Source organism: Arvicanthis niloticus, chromosome X (assembly GCF_011762505.2).
Source record: "Arvicanthis niloticus isolate mArvNil1 chromosome X, mArvNil1.pat.X, whole genome shotgun sequence".
In the NCBI taxonomy this organism is placed as follows: domain Eukaryota; kingdom Metazoa; phylum Chordata; class Mammalia; order Rodentia; family Muridae; genus Arvicanthis; species Arvicanthis niloticus.
The window spans coordinates 13,694,417-13,721,364 of record NC_047679.1 but is presented as its reverse complement, the minus strand read 5'-3'; the positions used below and the strand labels follow the sequence as shown (position 1 = coordinate 13,721,364).

At 51.3% G+C, this 26,948-nt stretch overlaps 1 long non-coding RNA gene across 1 annotated transcript in view; it reads left to right on the top strand.

The window, feature by feature from the left end:
* The first annotated feature begins 5,225 nt into the window (after positions 1–5,225).
* The window catches only part of LOC143435452 (uncharacterized), a 37,111-nt gene continuing 15,388 nt past the window's right edge, over positions 5,226–26,948 (top strand). Inside the window, exon 1 of the long non-coding RNA XR_013105772.1 lies at positions 5,226–5,318. This is a non-coding gene — a long non-coding RNA (uncharacterized LOC143435452). The remainder of the gene's footprint in view (positions 5,319–26,948) is intronic.

Genomic DNA, 26,948 nt, shown 5'->3' with positions numbered 1-26,948 from the left:
ACTGTCTTTAAGAATAGATGCCAGAGACAACAAGTGGGCATTAGAATACAGGTGCCCATAGAGGCTGAAGAGTGGTAGTGGCACGTAAGTGCATGTGCCTGCAGATGTGATAGGAGGCTGTGAGTTCATGTGTCTGTAGAAGCCATGGAGTCATGGACATGTAGGTGCAGATGTCCACAGAGGTCAGGTGGGTGAAGTGGGCATGTGAGTACAGGTACCTGCAGAGGGCACAGTGGGTCAGTTTGATTTTGAGTGTAGGTCCCTGCAGAGTCTAGGGAAGGCAGTGAGCATGTGAGTGTAGAGACATGCAGAGGGGAGAGGGGACAGTGGATATGTGAGTGCAGGGGTGTGTCCAGGAAAGAGATGGGAACTGTCCATATGAGGACAATGGCCTGCAGATGCCAGAGAGAAGCTGTGGGCATGGGAGTGCAGGTGCCTTCTGAGGATACAAGATTTCTATAGTAATGTGAGAGCAGGTGTCTGTGGAGGCCAGAGGGGGCATTGGTAACGTCCTTGTCCATGGCTGCAGGGTAAGAAGTGTGCAGTGGGCATGTGAGTTCAGATGCCTACAGAGTGCCATGGAAGACAGTGTACTTCTGAGTGCAGTTGCCTGCAAAGGCCAGAGGAGGGCAGTATACCTCTGAATGCAGGTTTTCTGGAGAGTCCAGAGAGGGTGCAGTGTATATGAGTCCAGATACCTGAAGAGGCCAGGGAGTAGTAATGGGCTTCTGAGAGCAAGTAACTGTGGGGGTCAGATAGAGACAGTGGACATGGGAGGACAGGGGACTGCAGAGGTCAGAGAGAGGCAGTGGGCCTGTGAGTGCACATGCCTTCAGAGAACAGAGAGGAGCAGTAGGCCTGTCCGTGCAGGTGCCCTCAGAGGAGAGAGGAGTGGAATGGACAAGTGAGTTCCGGTAACTGGAGAGTCCACAGAGAGGCCGTGGGAATGGGAATCCAGAGTCCTGCAGAGACTAGAGAAGGACAGTGGACATGTGAGTTCATGTACATGGAGAGGGAACAGAGGTGCAGGGGTAACAAGGGTGTGTGTGCCTGCAGAGGCCAGAGAGTGTCAGAGAGCATGTGAGTGCAGGGTCCTGCAGAATACAGCCTGGCAGTGAACCGTGAGTACAGGAGCCTGCAGAGCAGGGAGAGTTTGGTGGGTATGTGTGTGAGAGTGTCTGTAGATGCCATAGGAGGGCAGTGTGTGTGTGTAAGTGCAGGATCCTGGAGAGGCCAGGGTCACGGCGACATGTGATGTTGGTGTGGGCATAGACCAGAGATACACAGGGAGCATGTAATTATAGTTTCCTTCAGAGTCCATGAATGGAGGAGCCAAGTGCTTGAAGGTACCTACCAAGGTCAGAGGGTATCAGTGAGCATGTTAGCTCAGGTTCCTAAAGAGGCCAGGGAGGAAGTGGGCATGTGAATGCAAGTGACAGGAGCAGCCACGGAAGGACAGTGGCATATCATTGCAGGTGTGTTCAGAGGCCAGAGTGAGGTTGGGCATGCCACTACAAGTGCTTGGAAGGTCAGGCAGATAGTATAGTATGTAGGTGACTGCAGGTTCCTGCACATGCCAGGCATGCAGTGCACCTGAGAAGCTCACACCCTTTGGAAGGATTATTGGATCAGTGGTAATTGGAATACACATGCCTATACATGCTAGGAAAGCAGTAGGCATGTGAGTACATGTGTCTGCAGAGGACAAAGAGAGGCACTGGGCATTAGTGTACAGTTACCTGCAGGGGTTAGTGTGGGGTAGATTACATGTGACTGTAGGTGCCTTCACAGCAAGAGGCAGTGGGCATGGAAGTATAGCTACCTGTAGATGCCAGAGAAGAGGAGTGGGCATGTGAGTGCAGGAGTCTGCAGAGAACAGATGGTGGCTTTGTGCATGTAAGTTTAGGTTTCTTTGTTGGACAGGCTGGCAGGGGATATGTGAGTGTTGGTGCCTGCAGACAGCATAGAGGACACATTGGGAAGTGTAGATGCCTACAGAGGTCAGAGCTGGGTACTGGAAATGAAAGTGCAGTTGCCTGCAGAGGCTAAAGGGAGGCAGTGGGCATGTGACTGCTTGTGCCTGTAACTCCCAGGGATGCACTGAACATGTTGGTGCAGGAGCCTTCAGAGGGCTACATGGAGCAATGGGAATGTGAGTGTACATGCCTGCAGATGCCAGGAGAGCAGTGGACTTGAGAGTGCAGGTTCCAGCGGATTCTAGACCAGCAGTGCGCTTGTGAGTGTAGCTAAGCATCAAGACCAGATGTGGGCAGTGGACATGTCCTCTATAGGGAACACAGATGTGCAATGGGGCCATGAGTGCAGGTGATTGCAGAAGCATGCAGAGGGCAGTGGGTGTGAGTGCAGGCATGCCTGTAGAGAGGAGGGGTAGTGGTCATGTGAGTGCAGTTACTTGTGGATACAAGCATGTGATTTGACATGTAAGTACAGTTTCTTAACAGATCAGAGAAGGAAAGTGGACCTGTGAGTTCAGGTTCCTGGGGAGGATATGATGGCAGAGGGCCCTTGAGTGCAGGTGCCTGCAGAGGCCAGGGTAACAGTGGACATGTGAGTGTTGCTCTGTTCATAGACAAGAGGTTATCAGGAAACTTAAGAATATTGGAGTTATTCCAGAGTCAGGTCAGTGCAGAGGCATGTGCACACAGGTCCCTACTGATGTCAGAGGGTGTCAGTGCGCATGTGCTTGCTGGGTTTGAAGCGCTTAGGCAAGATGTGGGCATGTGAATGCAGGTGATGGGAACAGCCAGGCAAGGGCAGAGGGCATGTAAGTTCAGGGGCATGCAGAGGCCAGAGGGGTGCAGTGGGCATGTGAGTGGAGATCTCTTCAGAGAACAGAGAGGAGCAGTAAGTCTGTCCTTGTAGGTGCCCTCAGAGGATAAAAGAGTGGAATGGACAAGTGAGTTCAGGTAACTGGAGAGTCCAGAGAGAGGCAGTGGGCATGGTAATGCCTGTTACTGCAGAAGGCAGTGCACATGTGAGTTCAGATGCCTGCAGGATACTGATGGGACAGTGGGTCTGTGAGTGCATGCATCTGCAGTGGTCAGAATCAGGCAGTTTGTCTGTGATGAGGTGCCTGCAGAGGACAGATAGGGACAGTGGACAACTAATTATATGTGCCTACATGGGTCAGATGGAGGCACTCGAAATATGAACACAGGTACCCACTGAGAACAAGGTTGCTCAGTGAGCGTGTGACAGCATGTTTCTGTAGAGAACAGAGCTGGACTGTGGGCATAGGTTCCTGCAAGGACAGGATAGAGGTGCATTTGAATGGAGGTTTCTGCAGAAGACAGATGTGGAGAGTGGACATGTTAACAGAGTGCATGCTGTGGACAGAGTTGAGCGATGGGCATGTCAGAGCAGGAGCCTGCTGAGGACTGAAGTGGTTATTACATATGAGAATACAGGTGCCTGCAGAGACCAGAGAGAGGCAGCGGATATGTGAGCACAGATACCTGCTGAGGGCAGAGGAGCAGGTGGGCATGTGAGTGAGTGCACATATATGCAGAGAGCAGAGGTGAGTAGTGCAGTGGGCATGTGAGTGCATGTGCATGCAGAGAGCAGAGTGTGGCAGTGTGTGTGTGTGTGTGTGTGTATGTGTGTGTGTGTGTAGACACCATGGTGCCCAATTTTGTGTAGGTTACACTAGTAGCTAAGAATCCAGTGCACATGTGAGTGTGGATTCCTGCAGAGGACCAGAAGGGGTCGTGTGCACGGGAGTGCATGTGATTCTAGAGGGAAATGAAGGCAGTGGGCATTAGGGCTGGTGCCTGCAGATACCAGATGTCAGTGGGCTTTTGCATTCAGGATCCTTCAAATGGCCAAGTGGAACAGTGGGTATGTGAGTGCACTTGCCTGCGGATGCCAGCAGGACAGTGTCCATGTTATGGCAGCTATGGGCCATGATCACATGTGGGCAGTGGACATGTTAGTTCAGATTCCTGTACAGGTCAGGCATTCATTTGGGGTGTGAATACAGCTGTCTGGAGAGTCCAGAGCGGAGGAGTGGGCACATGTGTGCAGGTGCCTGCTGAGGTCAGAAGGTGGCATTGGAAATGTGAGTGCATTTGACTTCAGAAGACAGAGAGGAGCCTGTGAGTGCAGGTGACCTCAGAGGATAAAGTGTACAGTGGTCCTGAGTGCAGGTGCATGCAGTTGTCCCCAGAGTGAGGTTGGCTGTGTGAACAGTTGCCTATAAAGTCAGAGACAGGAAGTGCACATGTGACTACAGTTCCTGCTGAGACCAGAGGAGGCCAGTGTGCATGTGAGTCCATGGACCTGCAGAGAGCAGAGTGGAGCAGTGTGCATATGACTGTAGGTCCTGCAGAGGCCAGATTGGCCCTGTGTGATGTCTACATGTATATGAGACTACACAAGACAAATGATGCGCAGTGGACATGTGAGTGCAGGTTCCAAGGAGGCCAGTGTGCATGTGAATGCAGCTAAGCACCAAGATCAGATGTGGGTAGTATTCCTGTCCATGCAGACTCCTGTACAAGCCAGGCAGTCATTGGTATATGAACACTAGAATGGAGAAGACAGAGGGGCAGTGGGCAGGTGAGTATAAATACCTGCAGAGAGTAGAGGGAGGGGACAGTGGGCATGTGACTGCAGGAGTCTGCAGAAGGCAGATTGTGCAGTGGGATGATGCCTGCAGAGGCAACAAGGTGTGCATTTGTCATGAACGTACATGGATCTGCAGAAACCAACATGAGACCTTGAACATGTGACTGCCTCTTCCTGTAGATTCCTGGGATGCAGTGCGCATGTGTGTGGAGGGGCCTTCAGAGGGCTAAGTGGAGCAGTGGGAATGTGAGTCCATTGCTGTAGATGCCAGGAGTGCAGTGGGCATGTGAGTGAAGTTTCCAGCAGATTCCAGCAGATGTGTGAGCATATGAGTGTAGCTAGGAGCAGAGGTGGGCAGGAGACACATCAGTACAGATTCCTGCACAGACCAGACAGTCATTGTGTTTGTGAATGCAGTTATCTGGAGAGGCCAGAAAGGGAAAATTGGCAAGTAAGTGTGGGTGAGTGCAGAGGCCATTGTGGGGCTGTGGCTATGTGAGTTTATGTCCCTGCATAGGCAAGGGGTCAGAGTTCATGTGACTGCAGGTGTCAGTAGAATAGAGATGGGGTCAGTGGGCATGAGAGAGCAGGTATCCTCTGAGGATGGAGGATTTCAATGGTCATGTGATTACAGGTGCCTGCAAAGGATGCAGAGGGGATGAATGTGAGTGCCCATGTCTTCAGGAACCAGATATGTGCAGTGGACATATGAGTCCAGGTACCAACAGAAGGTATGGGGGCATACTGGGTCTGTGAGTGCAGTATCCTCAGAGGATAAACAGTGCAGTGGGCATGAGTGCAGGGGCCTGCAGATTCCACAGTAGGAGGGTGGGTTGTGTGAACAGGTGTCTAACAAGGGCAAAGTTAGGAAATATGCAAGTCAGTACATTGCCTGGTACAACCTGAGGAGGGCAGTGGACATCTCCTAACCGATGTCAGGAGGAGAGAGGCATGTGAGTGTAACTAGCAAGAAGAACATAGGTGGGCATGGACATATCAATGCAGATTCCTGCACAGGCCAGGGAGTCCCTGTGTGTGTGATTGGAGGTGTCTGGGGAGGACAAAGAGGTGCAGTGGGATGGGGAGTGTAGGTGAGTGCAGAGTCCTTTGGAGGACAATGGGTGTGTGAGTGCATGTGCATGCAGAGGTGGGGTGGAGCAGTGGTCCAGTGCAGGCAGGTACCTGCAGGAGCCAGAGAGAGGCAGAGTTTGTAAATGCAGCTTCCTGCTATGGCCACAAGGGGGCAGTGTGCATATGAATGAGATACATGGAAAGAGCAGCCTGTGGTATTAGGAATGTAAATGCAAATGCCTACAGATGCCAGCAGGGCAGTGGACATATAATGACAGATTCCTGCACAGAACATGAAGTCATCTGGTGTGTGAATGGTGTCTAGAGAGGACAGTGTGCTGCAATGCTCCCATGAGTACAGGTGAATGCAGAGACATGGGGACAGTGGGGTTAAGTGTATGTGCCACTAAGGGGGCAGTGGTCATGTGAGTGAAGGTGACTGCAGGGCATAGAAGAGGACAAAGGGTATCTGATTATAGTTGCCTGCAGAGACCAGAGAGAAGATGTGAGCCTTTGTTTGCAGGTGCCTGCAGGGGACAGAGAAGGGCAGTGGGACTGAGTAAGGTGTCTGCAGTGCCCTGAGGGTGACATTGACCATGTGAACACAGGTGCCTGCAAGGGTACAGACAGGCATTAGGTCTGAGAGGATAGCTATCTGTAGATGCCAGAGAAGAGTAGTTGGCATGTGAGTTCGGGTGTCTGCAGAGACCAGCATGTGATGTGATATGTAGTGCAGGTTCTGCAGAGGTCAGTGGGGATAACTGGGTCAGAAGTGGAAGTGGGGCTGTGAATTCAGGTTTCTGAGGAGGACAGAAAGCAGAGGGCCCTTGAGTGCAGATGTCTGTAGATGACATCTGGAGACTGTATTTGTGAGACTAGAGCCTGTAGAGAGCAGGGTATGTCAGTGATCATGTGAGTGTAGGATCCTGCAGATGGTAGGATACCAGTGGGCATGTGAGCCCAGGTGCTTGCAGAAGACAGAAGGGCACAGTGGGCATGTGAGTCAAGGTCTCTACTGAGGTCACAGTGGGGGGGGGCAGTAGTCATTGTGAGTACAGTGACCTGCAGAGAGCAGAGTTGGGCATTGGGCATGTGAGTGTAGGTGACTGCAGAGGACAGCGTGATTAGTTGGCACATTTGCACAAGTGTGTTTCATAGACCAAGAGTGCAGTGGACTGTGAGCTCAGATGCCTGCACAGGACATAGGTGTGCATTGGTTGTGTGAGTGCAGGTGCTGGTAGAGACAAAGGGAGGCTCTAGACATGGGCCTAGATGTGTGTGGTTGACATTTGAGTGCAGATTCCTGCACAGGACAGACAGTCATTGGTGTGTGAGTGTGGGTGTCTCCAAAGGACAGAGAGGTGCAATGGGAGAGTGCATTTCATGCAGAGGTCAGAAGAGCACTGAGCATGTGAGTGCAGGAGTCTGCAGAGACCTGCAAGAGGCTGTGGGCATGGGCATGTAGCTTCATCTAGAGTCCAGAGAGGGACAGTGGACATATGAGTGCACCTGTCTGTAGAAGAAAGCGGGGGCTGGTAGGCCTGAAGTCCATGTGCCTGCAGAGAGCATGACTGTGCAGTGGCCATGTGGGTACAGGTGTCTGCAGAGGGCAGAGTAGGGCACAGGTCATGGAGCATGTCTACCTTTAGAGACCAGAGAGATGCAGTAGGCTGAGAGTCCATGTGTCTGCAGAGACCAGGTGTCATGGACATGTAGGTGCAGATGTCCGCAGAGGTCAGATGGGTGACATGGGCATGTGGTTACAAGTGTCTGCAGACTGCAGAGTAGGTCAGTTTGATTTTCAGTGTAGGTCCCTGCAGAGTCTAGGGAAGACAGTAAACATGTGAGTGTAGAGATGCAGACGGGAGAGAGGACAGGAGATACATGGGAGCATGGTGCCTTGAGTGTAGGTGCCTTCAAAGGACTAGGGGTACAGTTGGACTGAATGAAGTTGACTACAGAGTCCTGCGGGGGCAGAGTACAGGTGGGTACAGTTTCTCCCTGAGGGAAGATTGTGCCAGTGTATATGAGGGTATATTCATGTAGAGGCCAGGAAAGGCAGTGGGCGTTAAGTGTAGGTCTCTGAAGAGTGGCGGGTGGAAGTGGGCATGTGAATGCAGGTGTCTGCAGAAGCCAGAAGAATGCACTGCACATCCAGTGAAGGTGCTGGCAAATGCATGAGAGAGATTCTGGGTATGTGTGTACAGAACCCTCCTCAGTCCAGAGAAGGGCAGTGGCCATGTGAGTGCAGAAACATGCAGGGAGCACAGTGCAGGTCAGTGGGCATGGGAGTACAGCTACCTGTAGATGCCAGGAAAAGGGAGTGTACACGTGAGTGCAGGTGCATGCAGTGTTTACTGTATCTTGGACATGTAGGTGCAGATGCCTTCAGAGACCAGAGCTGGGCAGTGTACACAATAGTGCAGGTGCCTGTAGAGACACAGGGAGGGGGTGGGCATGTGACTGCACATGCCTGTTGATGCCAGGGTCAGTGGGCAAGTGACTGCAGGTGCCTTCAGATGCCAGTGGAACATTGTGAGTTTGAGTGCAGTAGCCTTCAGAGAGTTAACTGGAGCAGTGGGTATGTGAGTACTCATGCCTGCTGATGCCATGAGTGCAGTGGGCATGCCAGTGCATGTGCCATCAGATGCCAGCAGTACAGTCAGTAGGTAAGTGTAGCTAGCAAGAAGAACACAGAAAGGCAGTGGACATGTTAATGCAGATTCCTGCACATGTCAGACAGTTGTGTGTGTCTTAGGAGGTGTCTGCAGAGGCCAGAGATGTGCAGTTGGAAGGTGCGTGCAGGTGTCTGCAGATAGAATTGTGGTGCAGTGGGTATGCAGGTGCACATACCTGCAGGGGTCAGAGGTGGGCATTGGACATGAGAGTGCAGATGCATGCAGAGGTGTAAGGAGACAGTAGGCATGTGACTGCAGGTTCCTGCACATTTCAGGGATGCAGTGCACATGTGAGTGCAGCAGCCTTCCTTGTGTTAATTAGATCAGTGTGTATGTACATGCACAGACCAGCAGAGGTCAGGAGAGCAGAGCTCATTGTAGGGCATCTAAGCAGCAGGAAGACTTGTGGGCAGTGGACGTGTGAGTGAAGATTTCTCCATGGGACAGACAGTCACTGTGTATGTGAATAGAATACAGTCACTGAGTATGTGAATGAAGCAGGGTATGTGAGACAGGTGTCTCTAGAGGACAGAGACCTGCAGTGGGACAGTTAGGGCAGGGAAATGCAGAGGTCACACGTTGGAGATTGGCCTTGCATTCAGGTGTCTCTGAGGTCAGAGTTGGCAGTGGTCATGTGAGGTCATGTGCCTGCAGAGCCCAGAGACGGGCTGTTGGGCATGTGCGTGTATTTCCCTGTTGGGAGCTGACTTTAGTAGAAAGCGGCTAGATCAGCTTTGCAGCCATCTGGAATGATAAACCCTGATGAAAGACTTGGTTGTCAAAAGCCTATAACAGCTGAAGCACACTCTGATAAATATATTGTTTATCCCACATAGCTTGTTTTGCTGTTTAGTGACCTCAGCTGTATGGTGCACGTGGCATGAGTTCATGGGCTCCTGGCAGGATTTATAAGCTGCGCCTGGGAAGGGATCTCAGGCTCGCCATCTTGACTACCAACTGCTAAGCATCCTGAGTAAACTGCTGTGAGAAGGATTTGGTTGTTCCCTGTCTTAATTCCTGCTGGTCAGGGATGGCGCGGCACATTTCCCTTCTGAGGTAGAGAGTCAATGGGAATGAGTGTAGATGTCTGCAGAGCCCACAGTTGTCAGTGTCCATGTGAGCACAGATTCCTGCATGGCCACAGTCGTTGGTTATGTGAATACAGGTGACTGTAGTGGCCGGTGATGTGCAGTGGTCATGAGAGTGCAGAGTCCATAGGGGGAGCGAGTATCACACTTGTGTTCCTGCATAAGCAAGGGGGCAGTTGTCACATGGGGACAGTGTACTGCAGTGTATAGAAGGTGAGCGTGTGTTTCCAGGTGCCTGCAGGTGATGGAGTCGGGTAGTTTGCATATCAGTGCAGGTGCCTATAGAGGTGTCTGTGTGTGTGTGTGTGTGTGTGTGTGTGTGTGTGTGTGTGTGTGTGTGTATAGGGGGGATATGGGCATGAGGGTAAAACTACATTCTCAGTTCAGAACATGGTGTTGTCATGTTATTTCTCATTGCTGCCCAGGCCAGACAGTCATTGTGTATGTGAGTGCAGGTATCTCTAGAGGACAGAGAGGTGCAGTGAGAGAGTGAGTGCAGGTCATGCAGAGACCTGAGGCCATTGAGCATGTGAGTGCAGGAGCCTGCAGAGACAAGCAAGAGGCTGTGGGAATGGACATGTAGCTTCATGTAGAGTCCAGAGAGGGACAGTTGTCATGAGAGTTTATTAACTATAGAGACCAGTTACATGTGGGTGCAGATGGCCGCAGATGTCAGAGTTGGGGGTAGTGGACACATGTGTTCACAGACCTACTGAGGACAGGATGGCAGTGTGCCATTGAATGTAGATGCCTCCAGAGGTCAGAACTAGGAGGTCAGACGGGTGCCTACAAGGAATGGTGCTGGGCATGTCAGGTCAGGTGTTTGCACACAACATATGGGTCAGTGGGACTCTGAGTGCAGGGGCCTGCAGAGGTCATGGACGGGAGTGGTCATGTGAGTACATTTGTCTGCTGAGGTCAGAGTGTGGCCTTTGGTGTGAACACAGGTGTCTGGAGAGGCCACAGACATACAGTAGGAAACTGAGTAAGGTGGCCTGCATAGGTCAGGGAGGGGTTGTGAGTTCACAGGAAGGCAGTGGGCGTAAGTGTAGGTTTCTACAGATTAGAACATAACAGTGGGCATGTCTGTGAATGCACCTGCAGGTGCATAAGAGAGGCAGTGTGCATGTGAGTACAGGTCCATGCTGAGTCCAGAGCAGGGCAGCGGGCATGTGAGTGCAGCAACATGCAGAGAGCAGAGGGGTTTAGAGGGCATGGAAGTAAGGGCAGTTAAGGGAGTTAAGGGGACAATGTTTATGTGAGTGCTGGTGTCTGCAGAGAGCAGAGAGAGGCAGAGGGCATGTATGTGCAGGTGTCTGCAGGGGACAGAAGGGGTAGTGGACTTGTGAGTGCAGGTGCATGAGTGGTCAGAATGTGTCATGTAGAGGTCAGAGTGTGGCTTGGGCATGAGAGAACATTTGTCTGCAGATGCATGGAGAGTCCAGAGAGTGGCAACAGGCTTGAGATTGCATATTCTTACAGAGGACAGGCTGGCATTGGGCATGTGACTGCAGGTGTCTGTACATGTCAGGGATGCAGTGTGCATGTATGTGAGTGCAGGAGCCTCCATAGGTCTAGTTGGAGCAGTGAGCGTGTGAATTCATGTTGATTTAGATGTCAGGAGGGCAGTGTTCATGTCAGTACAGGTGCCAACAGGTGAGCAGTTGGCATGTTAGTGTAGCTAAACAGCAGGACCTGATGGGACAGGTGACATGTGAGTGCAGGTGCCTACAGATGACACAGGGTCACTATGGCCACCTGAATGCCTGTTCCTTTAGAGGACACACTTACAATGTGTATGTGTGTGCATATGCCTTCAGAGGACAGAGGTCGCAATTAGTCAGGTCTAGAGGCTAGTGTGAGTCGGTGGTCAATGGATTGTGGGTGCCTGCAGAGGACTGACAGTAGGCATGTGAGTATAGGTGCCTCGAGAGGATACAGTCACGTGAATGACTGTTCCTGCAGAGGACATAGTGGCAGTGTGCATGTGAGTGCAGATGCCTGCAGGAGACAGATGGGGCTGTAGGACTTACTGTCAGCTCATGTATCTGCAGAGATCAAAGGGGGCAGTGTGTCTGTAGCTCAAGGTGCCTGCAGAGGATATATGGGGATGGGACAAGGGAGTAGAGGTGCCTACGTGGGTCAGATGAGACAGTGGACGTATGGATACAGGTAGTCACTGAGGGCACAGTGGGTCAGTGATCATGTGACTATATGTTTTGTATAGAGATGGAGACTAGGTATAGGTTACTGTAGATGGCAGGGTAGGAGTGGGCATGTGAATGCAGATTCCTGCAGAACAGAGGTGTTGGCATGTTAACAGTGGACATGTTAGTTAGGACAGCTATGGTCCAAGACTACGTATGGGCAATGGACATGTTAGTTCAGATTCCTGCACAAGCCAAGCAGCATTCGAGGTGTGAATACATGTGTCTGGAGAGGCCAGAGAGGAGCAGTGGGCACATGAGGGCAGTGCATTCTGTGGACAAAAGCAGTCAGTGGGTAAGTCATTTTTTGTGCCTTCAGAGAGAGGGGGCTGTGGTATGTGAGTGCAGGTTTCTTTAGGGTACAGAAGAGAGTGACAGGCATGTGGGTACCTGTATCTGCAGAGGCCAGAGATTGGATGCTTTTGCCTGTGCCAGGTGTATTCAGGGGACAGAGATGGTCAGTCTGCATGTGTCTGCGTGTGTCTGTAGAGGCCACAAAGGGTCAGTGGTCCTTGTAGTGCAGGAGCCTGCAGAGACCAGCAAGAGGCTGTGGCATGGGCATGTATCTGTGTATAGAGTCCAGAGTAGGGCAGAGGGCATGTGCGTGCATTGTCCCCAGAGTAGAGGGCAAGTGGGCCTGTGAGTCCAAGAGCCTGCACAGACCTGGGACTCATTAAGATGTGGGTGCAGATGCCTGCAGTCGTCAGAGGGAAAATGACCATTGGAGTTTACATTCCTGCTGAGGACAGGATAGCAGGTTATCCATGGCTGTAGGTATCTCCAGAGATCAGATATAGGAGTGTGGACTGTGAGTGCATGTGCCAACATAGACTGGCAGTGAGCATGTGTGTGCATATGCCTGCACAAGACACATGGTGCAGATGCCTGCAGAGGTAAGAGTGGTACAGCTGGGATGTGGATGAAGATGTCTATAGAGGCCAGACTGGGGCAGTGGGCATGTGTGTGCATGTATGTGCAGAGAGCACATGCAGGCAGAGGCCATGTGGGCACAGGTTATTACACAGGGAGGATTGGGCTATCCTGTATGTGAGTGTACATACATGCAGAGGGCAGGGAAATCACCAGGCTGGAACTAAGCCTCCATGAATACATGTTGCAGATGTCCAGGTTGGTCTGCATGCGGGTCCTGAACAACTGGAGTGGTAGCTCTTTTAAAAGTTGCTGCCTGAACATGGTATATTCTCTCCTAGCTGGGCTGCCCTATCTGGCATCAGTGGAAGAGGAAGTGGCTAGCATCCCTGAGACTTGAAGTGCCATGGTGATATTATACTTAGGGGTCTATCACCCACTCAGAGAAGTAGTGGCAGGAGGCTTGTGGATGAATTGTAGGAGGAGGTGGCCGGGAGAGGGGCAGTGTACTTTATATAAAGTGAATAATAAAAGATAAATTTAAGAAGTGAGCAGTAGACTCATAAATGCAGTTGTCTGAGTGCAGAATGATGCTGTGGATATGTCAGTGCTGGTCCTGCAGATGCATGAGAGAGGAGTGGCCATGTGAGTACAGGTCCATGCTGAGTCCAGAGAAGGGCAGTGGGCATGTGAGGGCAGCAGCATGCAGAGAGTGGAGTCACATTGGAGTTCAGATTCCTGCACAGGTCAGGCAGTATTGTGTATATGACTGCAGGAATGTGAAGAGACCAGAGAGGTACACTTGTCAAGTGAGAGTGACTGCAGAGACATAGGGGTTCTGTGAGTATGTGAGTGCAGGGGCCTCCAGAGGCCAGAAATGGATGGTGTGCATGGGTTTCCAGGTGCCTGCAGAGGACAACGTTTCAGTTGTCATGTAGGTGCAGATTCCTGCAGTGATTAGCATTTAGTCATTAGCATTAGACATGTAACTGCAGGGGCCTGCAGAGACCAGAGGTGGGAAGAGGCCTGCATATTCACATTCCTAATGAGAACAGGTTAGCCATGTGTCCGTGAGTGTAGGTGGCTTCAGATATCAGACGTGAGAGTTTGCTGTGTGAGTACAGGTGCCTAGAGAAGTAAGAAAATGGATGTGGACATGTGAGTGCAGGTGCCTCCTGGAGACAGACGGCTTCGATGACATGTGAGTCCAAGCACCTCTAGAGAGGGGCAGTGGGTGTAAGGGTGTTGGTGTCTGCAGAGGACACAGAGAGACAGTGGGCATTTGTGTGTAGTTACCTGCAGGGGTTAGTGTGGGGTAGATTACATGTGACTGTAGGTGCCTTCACAGCAAGAGGCAGTGGGCATGAAAGTATAGCTACCTGTAGAGGCCAGAGAATGGCAGAGGACATGTGAGTGCAGGAGTCTGCAGAGAGCAAATGATTGTTTTGTATATGTGAGTTGAGGCTTCTCTGTTGGACAGACTGACATGGGTCATATGAGTGCAGGTGCCTGCATAAAACACAGGGGACACATTGGTAATATGAATGCACGTTCCCAGAGATCAAAGAGATGCAGTGGCAATTAGAGTGCATGTTCCTGCAGAAGTAGGGGGCAGTTATCATATCACTTCAGTTGCATGTAGAGGCCAGAGAAGGGCCATGGGCATGTGAGTGCAGGTGCCTTCAGAGATTTGGGTCACAGTGCACATGTGAGTTTGGTGTAAGCATAGACCAGAGGTGGCCAGGGAACATGGGAGTAGAGGTTCTTTTAATGGCCAGGCAGGGAGGAGGCAAGTGCATGCAGGTCTTACAGAGGCCAGGGTGGCAGTGGGCATTGTGTGGAAGTGTGGATATAGACCAGAAGTTTCCAGGGTGCATGTGAGTAGTAGTTCCTTCAGAGCCCATGCGGGGAGGATGCATATGCATGCAGGTGCCTGCAGAGGTCAGATAGTGTCAGTGAGCCTGGTATCTCAGGTTCCTAAGGTGGCCAGGGAAGAAGTGGGCATGTCAATGCAGGTGTGTTCAGAATCCAGAGTGGGGTGGTGGGCATGTCAGTGCAAGTGAATGGAAGGCCAGGAAAATAGTATGCATGTGACTGCAGATACCTGCACATGCCAGACATGCAATGAGCCTGTGAGGTGCACACGCTTTGGAAGGATTATTGGATCAGTGGTAATGGGAATGTGCATTTCTGTGGATGTCAGGAAGGCAGTGGGCATGTGAATGCAGGAGACATCAGACTCCAAGAAGTTAGGGGTATGTGAGTGTAGTTAGCAACCAGACAAAAGGAGGGCAGTGGGCATGTGAGTGCAGCTAAACTCCAAGACCAGATGTGGGCAGTGGGCATTTGAGAGCAGGTGCCTGCAGGGGGCAGAGTGAAGCTTCATGCATGTGAACATCTGTTCCTGCAGGGGACATGCAGGCAGTGTGCATGTGAGTTCAGATGCCTGCAAGAGACAGATGGGACAGTGGACATGTGAGTACATGCATCTGCAGAGGTCAGAAGGGGACAGGTGTCTGTGACTGAAGGTACCTGCAGAGGACAGATGAAGGCAATAGAGCATAAGATTATAGGGGCCTACAAGGGCCAGATCAGAGTACAGATACCCACCAAGGGCAGGGTGGGTCAGTTGTCATGTGACTGCATGTTTCTGTAGACAGAGAGGTGTACTATGGGCATGTGTGTGTATGTTCCTGCAGAGGACAGGATGGCAGTGGGCATGTGAGTACATGTGCTTACAGAAGACAGATGGGGGTCATGTACATGTGATTAGAGATTCTTGCTGAGGACAGAGCTGGCCATGAGCATGTCAGAGCAGGTGCCTGCAAAGAGCAGAGTTTGACAATGTGTATGAGAATGCAGATGCCTGGAGCTCTCAGTGCGGCAGTAGGTGTGTGAGCACAGATGTCTATTGAAGGCAGAGAGGGGAGCAGCCATCTGAGCCCATGTGTGTGCAGAGTGCAGGGTGGGACACTGGGCATGTGATTGCAGGTGCCTGCAGAAGCCAGGGTGCTCAGTGGTTAGCGTGTGCAGGTGCCTCTCAAGGGCCAAGAATGCAGTGGACATGTGAGCATCCTCCTGAGGCCAGAGGAGAGTAGTGGGCATTATTGTGCAGGTGCCTGTAGGGACAAAATGAAGGAAGTGGCATGTGAGTGATGGTGAATGTAGATGCCAGATGGGCAGTGGGCACTTGGCTAAGTGGAGCAGTGTGTATGTGAGTGCATCTGCCTGTGGATGCCAGCAGGGCAGTGTTCATGTCAGTGCAGCTATGTTCCAAGACACATGTGAGCAGTGGCCATGTTACTTCATATTCCTGCACAGGACAGGCAGTCACTGTGTATGTGACAGGAGGTGTAGGGAACACCATAGAGAGTAATTGTCAGGTGAGGGTAGAAGTGCCTGCAGAGACAAGTGGGTAGTGGGCATGTGAGTGTGTGTGCCTGCAGAGAGCAGAGAAGGGCAGTGGTCATGTAATTCCTGTGCCTGCAGAGGCCAGAAAGGTCTGGCTAACATGTGTATGCTGGTGCCAGCAGAGTACATGGTTTCAAGTTCCTTAAAAGACCAGGTTCTTCCAATATGTGTGTGGCGTGTGTGTCAGTGTGTATATACACAGATTTCTGCAGAAGAGCTCTGAGCGTAGGTCCAAGTGGAGAACAGGTTGTCTGCAGACGTCTAGGTATAAATGCCTACAGAGGCCAGAGTCGGCAGTGGGCCTGTGAGTTCACACTCCTACTGAGCACAGGATAGCAGTGTGTCCATGAGTGTACCTATCTTCAGAGGTCACAGTGGAGTTTGGCTTGTGAGTGCAGGTGCCTGCAGAGACCAGGGATGGGAGCTGGGCATTTGAGTGCATGAGTCTTCAGAGGGTTAAGTTAAGCTCTGGGTATTTAGTATACACACCTGCAGAGGCCAGTGTGGCAGAGAACCCGTGAGTGGAAGTGTAGACATAGACAAGAGGTTCCCTCATATAGTGATTCCTGCAGATCTCATTCAGGGTGCTGGCATGTGCCTACAGGTATCAGCAGAGGTCAGAGCCTGTCAGGGAGCCTGTGAGTGCAGGTTCCTAAAATGACTCTGTATGAAGCACTCATGTGAATACATGAGACAGGAGCAGCCAGGTAAGGACAGTGGGCATGTGAGTGCAGGTGTGTTCAGAGGCCAGAATGAGGTGCTGGGCAAGTAGGTGCAAGTGCTTGGGAAGTCTAGGTAGGTAGTAGGCATTTGACTACATGTACCTACATATGCCAGGCAGGGAGGGGCAGTGGGTATGTGACTAAGTTTGCCTACAGAGAACAGAGTGGGACAATGGCCATGTGAGCACAGGGTCTGCAGAGAATAGTATCCTGTTGTACATGGGACTATAGTGTGGACAGTCTGCATGTGAATTTAGAAACCTGCAGGGGCCAGAGCAGGCAGTGGATATGTGAGTGCAGGTGCATGCAGAAGCAGGAGTGCTGCAGGAGAGACACAAGGGCAGTAGATCTTTGAGTAAAGGTGCCTGAAGTCGCCCAATGGGGGCATTTGCAATTTGCAATGTCAATGCTGGTGGCTACAGAAAACTTGTGGGGGCAGTGGGCATATGAGCATGGGTTCATGCAGGAGCCTGGATAGTGAGTGGCCACATTGGTGTGGGTGCCTTTCAGAGGCCAAGTGTGCATTGCTGATGTGAATGCAGTTGTCTGTAGATGGCAAGGATGCAGTGACCATGTGAGTGCAGGTACATGCAGAGATCAGAGGTGTACAGAATTGGGAAGTGGGCATGTGTGTGCAGGTCCATGCAGAGAGCAGAGTGCAGCACCCTTCAGTAGGATACTGGGCAAGTGAGTATTTGAATGCACACACCTGCTGATTCCATGAGTGCAGTGGGCATGCCAGTGCATGTGCCATCAGAAGCCAGAGGCAGAGGGTATGTGAGTGTAGCTAGGAAGAAGAGCAGAGGTGGGCAGTGGGCATGTTAATGCAGATTCCTGCACAGGACATAGTCATGTGTGTGTGTGACTGTAGACATCTGGAGAGGCCACAGATGTGCAGTGGGCAGTTTAGTATTGGTGAATGCAGAGGCCTTTGGAGTGCAATGGGTATGTGACTGTATACACTTGCAGAGGTTGGGGTGGGGCAGTACAGATGAGGGAATGTGACTGCCATGAATAGAAGAATAAAAGTTCATGTGAGTACAGGTGCCTGCAGAGACCAGGTGTAGGTATACATGGAGATATAAATGCTTACAGAGGCCAGAAGGGGGAAGTGGACATGTGACTACCATTCTGCTGAGGACACGATAGCAGTGTGCCCATGAGTGTTGGTGCTTCCATAGGTCAAATGTGGGAGGTTGGTCTGTGAGTGCAGTGTATGGTCATGCCAAGGACAGGATGGCCATGGACATATGACTGCAGTGGTCTGCAGAACACAGATGGAGCAGTGGCCATGTGAGTGCAGTTGCCTGCAGAGGCCAGGAGGCAGTGGACATGTGAGTGCATGTTTGTTCATAGACAAGAGGTTATCAGGAAACCTAAGGATGTTGACATATCTCAGAGGCAGGTCAGTGCAGAGGCTTGTGCACACAGTTGCCTACAGATGTCACAGGGTGTCAGTGCGCATGTGCTGTGTTTTGAAAAGGCCAGACAAGAAGTGGGCATGTGAATGAAGGTGATGGTAACAGCCAGGCAAGGGCAGAGGGCATGTAATTACAGGAGCATGCAGAGGCCAGAGTTGGGCAGTGGGCATTTGCATACAGGTTTCTTAGGCCAGAGGAGTGCGGTGGGCATATGAGTGCAGATCTCTGTCCGTGCAGGTGCCCTCAGAGGATAGAAGAGTGGAATGGACAAGTGAGTTCCGGTAACTGGAGAGTCCACAGAGAGGCAGTGGGCATGGGAATGCCTGTTCCTGCAGAGGACAGGCTGGAAGTGTGCATGCAAGTTCAGATGCCTCACTGTGAGTGCATGCATCTGCAGCACTCTGAATGGGGCAGTTTGTCTGTGACTGAGGTGCCTGCAGAGGACAGATAGGGACAGTGGACACCTAATTATATGAGCGTACATGGGTCAGATGGGGCACTGGAAATATGAACACAGGTACCCACTGAGAACAAGGTAGGTCAGTGAGCGTGTGACAGCATGTTTCTGTAGAGAGCAGAGCTGGACTGTGGGCATAGGTTCCTGCAAGGACAGGATAGAGGTGCATTTGAATGGAGGTTTCTGCAGAAGACAGATGTGGAGAGTAGACATGTTAACACAGTGCATGCTGAGGAAAGGTGAGCGATGGGCATGTCAGAGCAGGAGCCTGCTGAGGGCTGAAGTGGTTATTACATATGAGAATGCAGGTGCCTGCAGAGACCAGAGGGAGACAGTAGCTGTGTGAGCATAGATACCTGCTGAGGGCATAGGAGGGGAGCAGACATTTGAGCACATGTGTGTGCAGAGTGCAGAGTGGGACACTGCGCATGTGATTGCAGGTGCCTGCAGAGGCCAGAGTGCTCAGTAGTCAGGCTTGTGCAGGTGCCTCTCAGGGGCCAGGAATGCAGTGGACATGTGAGTGTCCTTCTGAGGCCAGAGGAAAGTAGTGGGCATTATCGTGCAGGTGCCTGTAGGGACAGAATGAAGGAAGTGACATGTGAGTGATGGTGAATGTAGGTGCCAGATGGGCAGTGGGCACTGACATTCAGAAACCTTCACTGGGCTAAGTGGAGCAGTGTGTATGTGAGTGCATCTGCCTGCGGATGCCAGCAGGGCAGTGTCCATGTCAGTGCAGCTATGTTCCAAGACACATGCGAGCAGTGGCCATGTTAGTTCATATTCCTGCACAGGACAGGCAGTCATTGTGTATGTGACTGGAGGTGTAGGGAACACCATAGAGGAGTAATTGTCAGGTGAGGGGTAGAGGTGCCTGCAGAGACAAGTGGGTAGTGGGCATGTGAGGGTGTGTGCCTGCAGAGAGCAGAGAAGGGCAGTGGTCATGAAATTCCTTTCCTGCAGAGGCCAGAATGGTCTGGTTATCATGTGTATGCTGCTGCCAGCAGAGTTTATGGTTTCAATTCCTGAAAAGACCAGGCTTCCGAGTTGTGTGTGTGTGTGTCTGTGTGTGTGTGTGTGTGTGTGTGTGTGTACACAGATTTCTGCAGAAGAGCTGTGAGTATAGGTCCATGTGGAGAATAGGATGTCTGCAGACATGTAGGTATAAATACAGAGGCCAGAGTGGGCAGTGGGCCTGTGAGTTCACACTCCTACTGAGCACAGGATAGCAGTGTGACCATGAGTGTACATATCTTCAGAGGTCAGGGTGGAATTTGGCTTGTGAGTGCAGGTGCCTGCAGAGACCAGGGATTGATTAGAGCTTGGCATTTGCATGCAGAAGCCTTCAGAGGGCTAAGTTAAGCTCTGGGTATTTAGTGTACACACCTGCAGAGGCCAGTGTGACAGAGAACACGTGAGTGGAAGTGTGGACATAGACAAGAGGTTCTCTGGGCACATACAATGGATCCTGCAGAGTCCAGTCAGGGAGAGGGCATGTGCCTGCAGGTGCCTGCATGTGCCTGCAGAGGACAGAGCTTGTCAGTGAGCCTGTGAGGGCAGGTTCCTGATGTGACCCTGCATGAGGTGCTCATGTGAATACAGGAGATAGGAGCAGCCAGGTAAAGACAGTGGGCATGTGAGTGCAGGTGTATTCAGAGGCCAGAGTCGGGTGCTGGGCATGTAGGTGCAAGTGCCTGGGAAGTCTATGTAAGTAGTAAGCATGTGACTGTATGTACCTGTACATGCCAGGCAGGGAGGGGCAGTGGGTATATGACTAAGGTTAGCTGCAGAGAACAGAGTAAAACAGTGGCCATGTGAGCACAGGGTCCACAAAGAATAATATCCTGTTGGACATAGGACTGCAATGTGGACAGTCTGCATGTAAGTTCAGGAACCTTCAGAGGCCAAAATATGCAGTGGATATGTAAGTGCAGGTGCATGCAGAAGCAGGAATGCTGCAGGGGACAGACAAGAGCAGTGGATCTGTGAGAAAATATGCCTGCAGTGGCCGAAGGGGTGCATTTGTGACATCAGTGCTGGTGGCTACTGAAAACTGGTGGGGGCAGTGGGCATATGAATGTAGGTTCATGCAGGAGCCAGGATAGTGAGTGGCCACATTGGCGTGGGTGCCTTTCAGAGGCCAAGTGTGCATTGCTGATGTGAATGCAGTTGTCTGTAGATGGCAGGGATGCAGTGGGCACGTGAGTGCAGAGACATGCAGAGATCAGAAGTGTGTAGAATGGGGACGTGGGCATGTGTGTGCAGGTCCATGCAGAGAGCAGAGTGCCACAGCAGGTATATAAGTGTAGATGCCTACAGAGGTCAGAGCTGGGTACTGGAAAGTGCAGTTGCCTGCAGAGGCTAAAGGGAGGCAGTGGACACGTGACTGCTTGTGCCTGTAACTGCCAGGGATGCAGTGAGCATGTTGGTGCAGGAGCCTTCAGAGGGCCACATGGAGCAATGGGAATGTGAGTGTAGGGGCTGGAGAGATGGCTCAGTGGTTAAGAGGACTGACTACTCTTCTAGAGGTCCTGAGTTCAAGTCCCAGCAACCACATGATGGCTCACAACCACCTGTAATGGGATCTGATGCCCTCTTCTGGTATGTGTGAAGACAGCTACAGTGAACTCATAAATAAATAAATAAGTAAGTAAATAAATAAATAAATAAATAAATTCTTTAAGAAAAATAAAAAGAATGTGAGTGTACATGCCTGCAGATGCCAGGAGAGCAGTGGACTTGAGAGTGCAGGTTCCAGCAGATTCTAGACCAGCAGTGCGCATGTGAGTGTAGCTAACATCAAGACCAGATGTGGGCAGTGGACATGTTCTCTATAGGGAACACAGATGTGCAATGGGCCCATGAGTGCAGGTGATTGCAGATGCATGCAGAGGGTAGTGGGTGTGAGTGCATGCGTGCCTGTAGAGAGGAGGGGTAGTGGTCATGTGAGTGCAGTTACTTGAGGACACAAGCATGTGTTTGACATGTAAGTACAGTTTCTGAACAGATCAGAGAAGGAAAGTGGGTCTTTGAGTTCAGGTTCCTGGGGAAGATATGACAGAGGGTCCTTGAGTGTGCAGAGTGTGGCATTGGGTTTGTGTGTGAAGACACCCTGTTGTTCATGTGTGTGTAGGTTCCACTAGTAGCCAAGTATCCAGTGTGCATATGAGTGTGGATTCCTGCAGAGGACTGAAAGGGGTCATGTGCACGAGACTGCATGTGATTCTAGAGGGAAATGAAAGCAGTGGGCATGTAGGGCTGGTGCCTGCAGATGCCAGATGGCAGTGGGATTTTGCAGGATTCTTCAAATGGCCAAGTGGAGCAGTGTGTAGGTGAGTGCACTTGCCTGCGCATGCCAGCAGCACAGTGTCCATGTTAGGGCAGCTATGGGCCAGAATCACATGTGGGCAGTGGACATGTTAGTTCGGATTACTGCACAGGACAGGCAGTCATTGGGGGTGTGAATACAGCTGTGTAGAGAGGCCAGAGAGGAGGAGTGGGCACATGAGTGCAGGTACATGCTGAGGTCAGAAGGTGGCATTAGACTTGTGAGTGCATGTGACTTCAGAAGACAGAAAGGAAGGAGCCTGTGGGTGCAAGTGTCATCAGAGGATAAAATGTACAGTGGGCATGAGTGCAGGTGCCTACAGATGTCCCCAGAGTGAGGTTGGCCGTGTGAACAGATGCCTACAAAGTCAGAGACAGGAAGTGCACATGTGACTACAGTTCCTGATGAGACCAGAGGAGGCCAGTGTGCATGTGAGTTCATGGACCTGCAGAGAGCAGAGTGGAGCAGTGTGCATATGACTGTAGGTCCTGCAGAGGCCAGATTGGTCCTGTGTGATGTCTACTTGTGCATGAGACTACACAAGACAAATGCTGGGTAGTGGGCATGTGGGTGCAGGTTCCAAGAAGGCCAGTGTGCATGTGAATGTAGCTAAGCACCAAGATCAGATGTGGGTAGTATTCCTGTCCATGCAGACTCCTGTACAAGCCAGGCAGTCATTGCTGTATGAACACTAGAGTGGAGAAGACAGAGGGTCAGTTGGCAGGTGAGTATAAATACCTGCAGAGACATGAGACCTTGAACATGTGACTGCCTGTGACAGTAGATTCCTGGGATGCAGCGTGCATGTGTGTGGATGAGCCTTCAGAGGTCTAAGTAGAGCAGTGGGAATTTGAGTCCACATGCTATAGGTGCCAAGAATGCAGTGGACATGTGAGTGAAATTTCCAGCAGATTCCAGTGAACCTATGAGCATATGAGTGCAGCTAGGAGCTGAGGTGGGCAGGAGTAATATCAGTACAGATTCCTGCACAAACCAGGCAGTCATTAGGTTTGTGAATGCAGTTATCTGGAGAGGCCAGAGAGGTGAAATTGGCAAGTGAGGGTTGGTGAGTGCAGAGGCCATTCTGTGGCTGTCCCTATGTGTGTTTATGTCCCTGCAGAGGCAAGGGGAGAGAGTTCATGTTAGTGCAGGTGATAGTAGAATACAGATGGGGACAGTGGGCATGAGATGGCAGGTGTCCTCTGAGGATGGAGGCTTTCAATGGTCATGTGAGTGCAGGTGCCTGCAGAGAATGCAGAGGGGATGAAACTTGAGTGCCCATGTCTTCAGGAACCAGGTATGTGCAGTGGGCATGTGTGCAGGGGCCTGCAGATTCCACAGTGGGAGGTTGGCTGTGTGAACAGATGCCTACCTTCCCCAGTCCCTTGGGGCATTGAACTGGGATCAGAAGACCTGGAAAGAGAACTGGAGGACAAGGGAACATGAAGAATGATGGCTTGTCTATAGGCTATTCAAACTACACTTTTAGTTTTGTCACACAGGGTTTATATTCACATAGAGGCAGGATGTGGTGAAGGAGATGACACTGGAATGTGAGTGTCCTCAGGGGGAGTACAGCCATCTAGGACAGGGTTTTAGCTGGGTGAAGAAGCAGGAACAGGTCACTATTACTCTGTGTATGGTTCATTTTTTCTTAATCAAGCTGACACTCTCCACAAAGGCTACCCATCGACAAGACCTATAACTACTTATTCTTATCCAGGCTGGTAGTTTTCTACTAAGGCTGCCTGTTCTCAAGAGCTATAGCTATCTGTTCCGGGGTCAGTGTTTTCCCATGGAGACCAAGACATTGTGTTAGCAGGCATGCATGGCCCACTCAGGCCCATGGCCGATTTAGGCCTTCAGTGTATAAGCAAGGTTGCTCCCTACACCTATCAAGGCCAGAGAGGGGAGATACTCAAGTGAGTACATTCCTGCTAGGACCAGAGAGGGCAGTAGACGTGTCCCCACAGATGCCAGAAATGGATAGACATGTGAGTGTAGGCAGCAAGAAGTCAAGAATGGGCAGTGGCCATATAGGTGCAGATGTCCACAGATGTCAGGTGGGTGAAGTGGGCATGTGGGTACAGCTGCAGAGAGCAGAGTGGTCAGTTTGTTTTCAGTGTAGATCCCTGCAGAGGCTAGGGAAGGCAGCGAGCATGTGAGTGTAGAGACATGCAGAGGGGAGAGGGGACAGTGAGTATGTGAGTGCAGGTGTGTGTCCAGGGCAGACAGGGGAACTGTCTATATGAGGACAATGGCCTAAAAATGCCAGTGAGAAGCTGTGGACATGAGTGTAGGAGCCTGTTGTGACCAGAGGGGTGTAGTTGCCATGTGAGTGTAGATTTCTTCAGAGAACAGAGAGGAGCAGTACATCTGTCCGTGCAGGTTCCCTCAGAGGATAGAAGAGTGGAATGGACAAGTGAGTTCAGGTAACTGGAGACTCCAGAGAGAGGCAGTGGGCATGTGAGTGCAGGTGTCTGTCCAGGGCAGAAAAGGGAAGTGGCCATATGAGGACAGTGCCCTGCAGATGCTAGAGAGAAGCTCTAGGCATGTGAGTGTAGGAGCCCATGGTGACCAGAGTGGGGCAGTGGGCAAGTGAGTGTAGGAGCCTGCTGTGATCAGAGGAGGGATGTCACAAGGACTACATGTTCAGGTAGTGAGCAGAATTGGGCAGTGGGACTGTGAGTGTCCATGCCTGCTGATGATGACTAGAAGTGGGCATGTGAGTGCAGGTGCCTGCAGAAGACAGATGGGCACAGTGAGCATGTGATTCAAGGACCTACTAAGTCACAGGTGGCCAGTTGTCATGTGAGTCCATGTACCCGCAGAGAGCAGAGTTGTGCAGTGGGTAAAAGTGTGTGTGTGTGTGTGTGTGTGTGTGTGTGTGTGTGTGTGCAGAGACAGAGAGAGGCAGTGGGCATTTTTCTACAGTTGGCTGATGTGGGTAGAGAGGCATAGATTGCATGTGGGTGTAGGTGTCTCGAGAATCCAGCAGGAGGCAGTGGGCATGGAAGTATAACTAACTACCTGGCGATGCCAGAGAAGTGCAGTGGGCATGTGAGTGCAGGTGCCTGAAGAGACCAGATGGTGGTTTGGTCATTTGAGTGCATGTCTCCATAGAACAGGCTGGCAGTGAGCATGTGAATGTGTGTGCCTGCAGAAGACACATGGGGGCCATGGGCCTTGAGTGCAGCTGTCTGCTGAGGTCATAGGGGTGCAGTTGGTCTGTGAATGAAGATGTCTACAGAGGCCTGTGGGACAGTGTCCATGCTAGTGCAGGTTCTTACAGAGGGCAGATATGGCCAGCATGTATGTGAGTACAGGAACATGCAGGGGCCCGGGAAGTCAGTGGACATGGGGGTAGGTTATGCTGATGGGGAGATAACTGTGTCCTTGTGCCTGCAGATGCCTACAGAAGACAGAGTGTACATGTCTGTGAATAGGTTTGTCAGCACATCTCCCTGCTCAGGGCAGAGAAGGGCAGTGGGCATGTGAGTGCAGGAGCATGCAGAGAGCAGAGTGGGTTAGAGGCATGGGCATATAGCTACCTAAGGTGCAAGAAGAAACAGTGAGCCTATGAGTCCAGGTGTCTGCAGAGAGCATGTGTGAGCAGACATGTGGGTGTAAATGCCTGCAGAGGACAGTGTAGAGACTTCAGCATGTGATGTCACGTTCTTGCTGAGGACAGGATGGGCATGAGTGTAGCTGATTCCAGAGGTAAAATGTGGTTAGTTGTTCTGCAAGTGCAGAAGTCTACACGGGCCATGAGCATGTGAGTGCAGGTGCCTGCACAGAACACATGGAGGCAGTTTGACTCTGAGTGCAGGTGCCTGCAGAGGTCATGGAGGAGGAGTGGCCATGAGAGTACATTTGCCTGCTGTGGACAGAGTGTGGCATTTTTTGTAAACACAGGTGTCTGGTTAGGCCAGAGACATGCAGTAGGAAACTGAGTAAGGTGGCCTGCATAGGTCAGGGAGGGGTTGTGAATTCACAGAAATGCAGTGGGCTTAAGTGTATGTTTCTACAGATTAGAACATAGCAGCAGGCATGTCAGGGAAGGCATCTGCAGGTGCATGAGAGAGGCAGTGGGCATGTGAGTACAGGTCCATGCTGAGTCCAGAGAAGGGCAGTGGGCATGTGAGGGCAGCAACATGCAGAGAGCAGAGGGGTTTAGAGGGCATGGAAGTAAGGGCTGTTAATGGAGTTAAGGGGACAATGTTTATGTGAGTGCTGGTGTGTGCAGAGAGCAGAGAGAGGCAGAGGGCCTGTATGTGCAGGTGTCTGCAGGGGACAGAAGGGGTAGTGGGCTTGTGAGTGCAGGTGCATGAGTCGTCAGAATGTGTCATGTAGAGGTCAGAGAATGGGAATGGACATGAGAGAACATTTGCATTTAGACACAAGTGCAGATGCATGGAGAGGCCAGAGATTGGCAACAGGCTTGATAATGCTATTCCTGTAGAAGACTGGCTGGCAGCATGTATGTGACTGCAGGTATCCCTACATGCCATGCATGCAGTGGGCATGTGCGTGCAGGAGCCTTCATAGTCTAGTTGGAGCAGTGAGCATGTGATCTCATGTCCATTCATATGTCAGAGGACAGTGTTCATATCAGTACAGGTGCCAACAGGAGAGCAGTTTGTGAGTGTAGCTAAACAGCGGGACCAGATGGGACAGGGGACATGTGAGTGCAGGTGCCTACAGACAACAAAATGTCACTATGGCCATGTGAATGCCTGTTCCTTTAGTAGACAGACTTACAATGTGTATGTAAGTGCAGATGCCTTCAGGGGACAGAGGTTGCAATTTGTCAGGAGAGTACAGGTGTCTCTAGCAGAGAGTGTGAGTCAGTGGTTATCGGATTGTGGGTGCCTGCAGAAGAGTGACAGTAGGCATGTGAGTGTAGGTGCCTCACAAGTACACAGGGCAGCTCTGGTCATATGAATGACTGTTCCTGCAGAGGACAGGCTGGCAGTGTGCATGTGAGTGCAGATGCCTGCAGGAGACAGATGGTGCTGTAGGACTTACTGTCAGCACATGGATCTGCAGAGGTCAGAAGGGGGCCGTGTGACTGTGGCTCAAGGTGCCTGCAGAGCACAGATGGGGAAAAG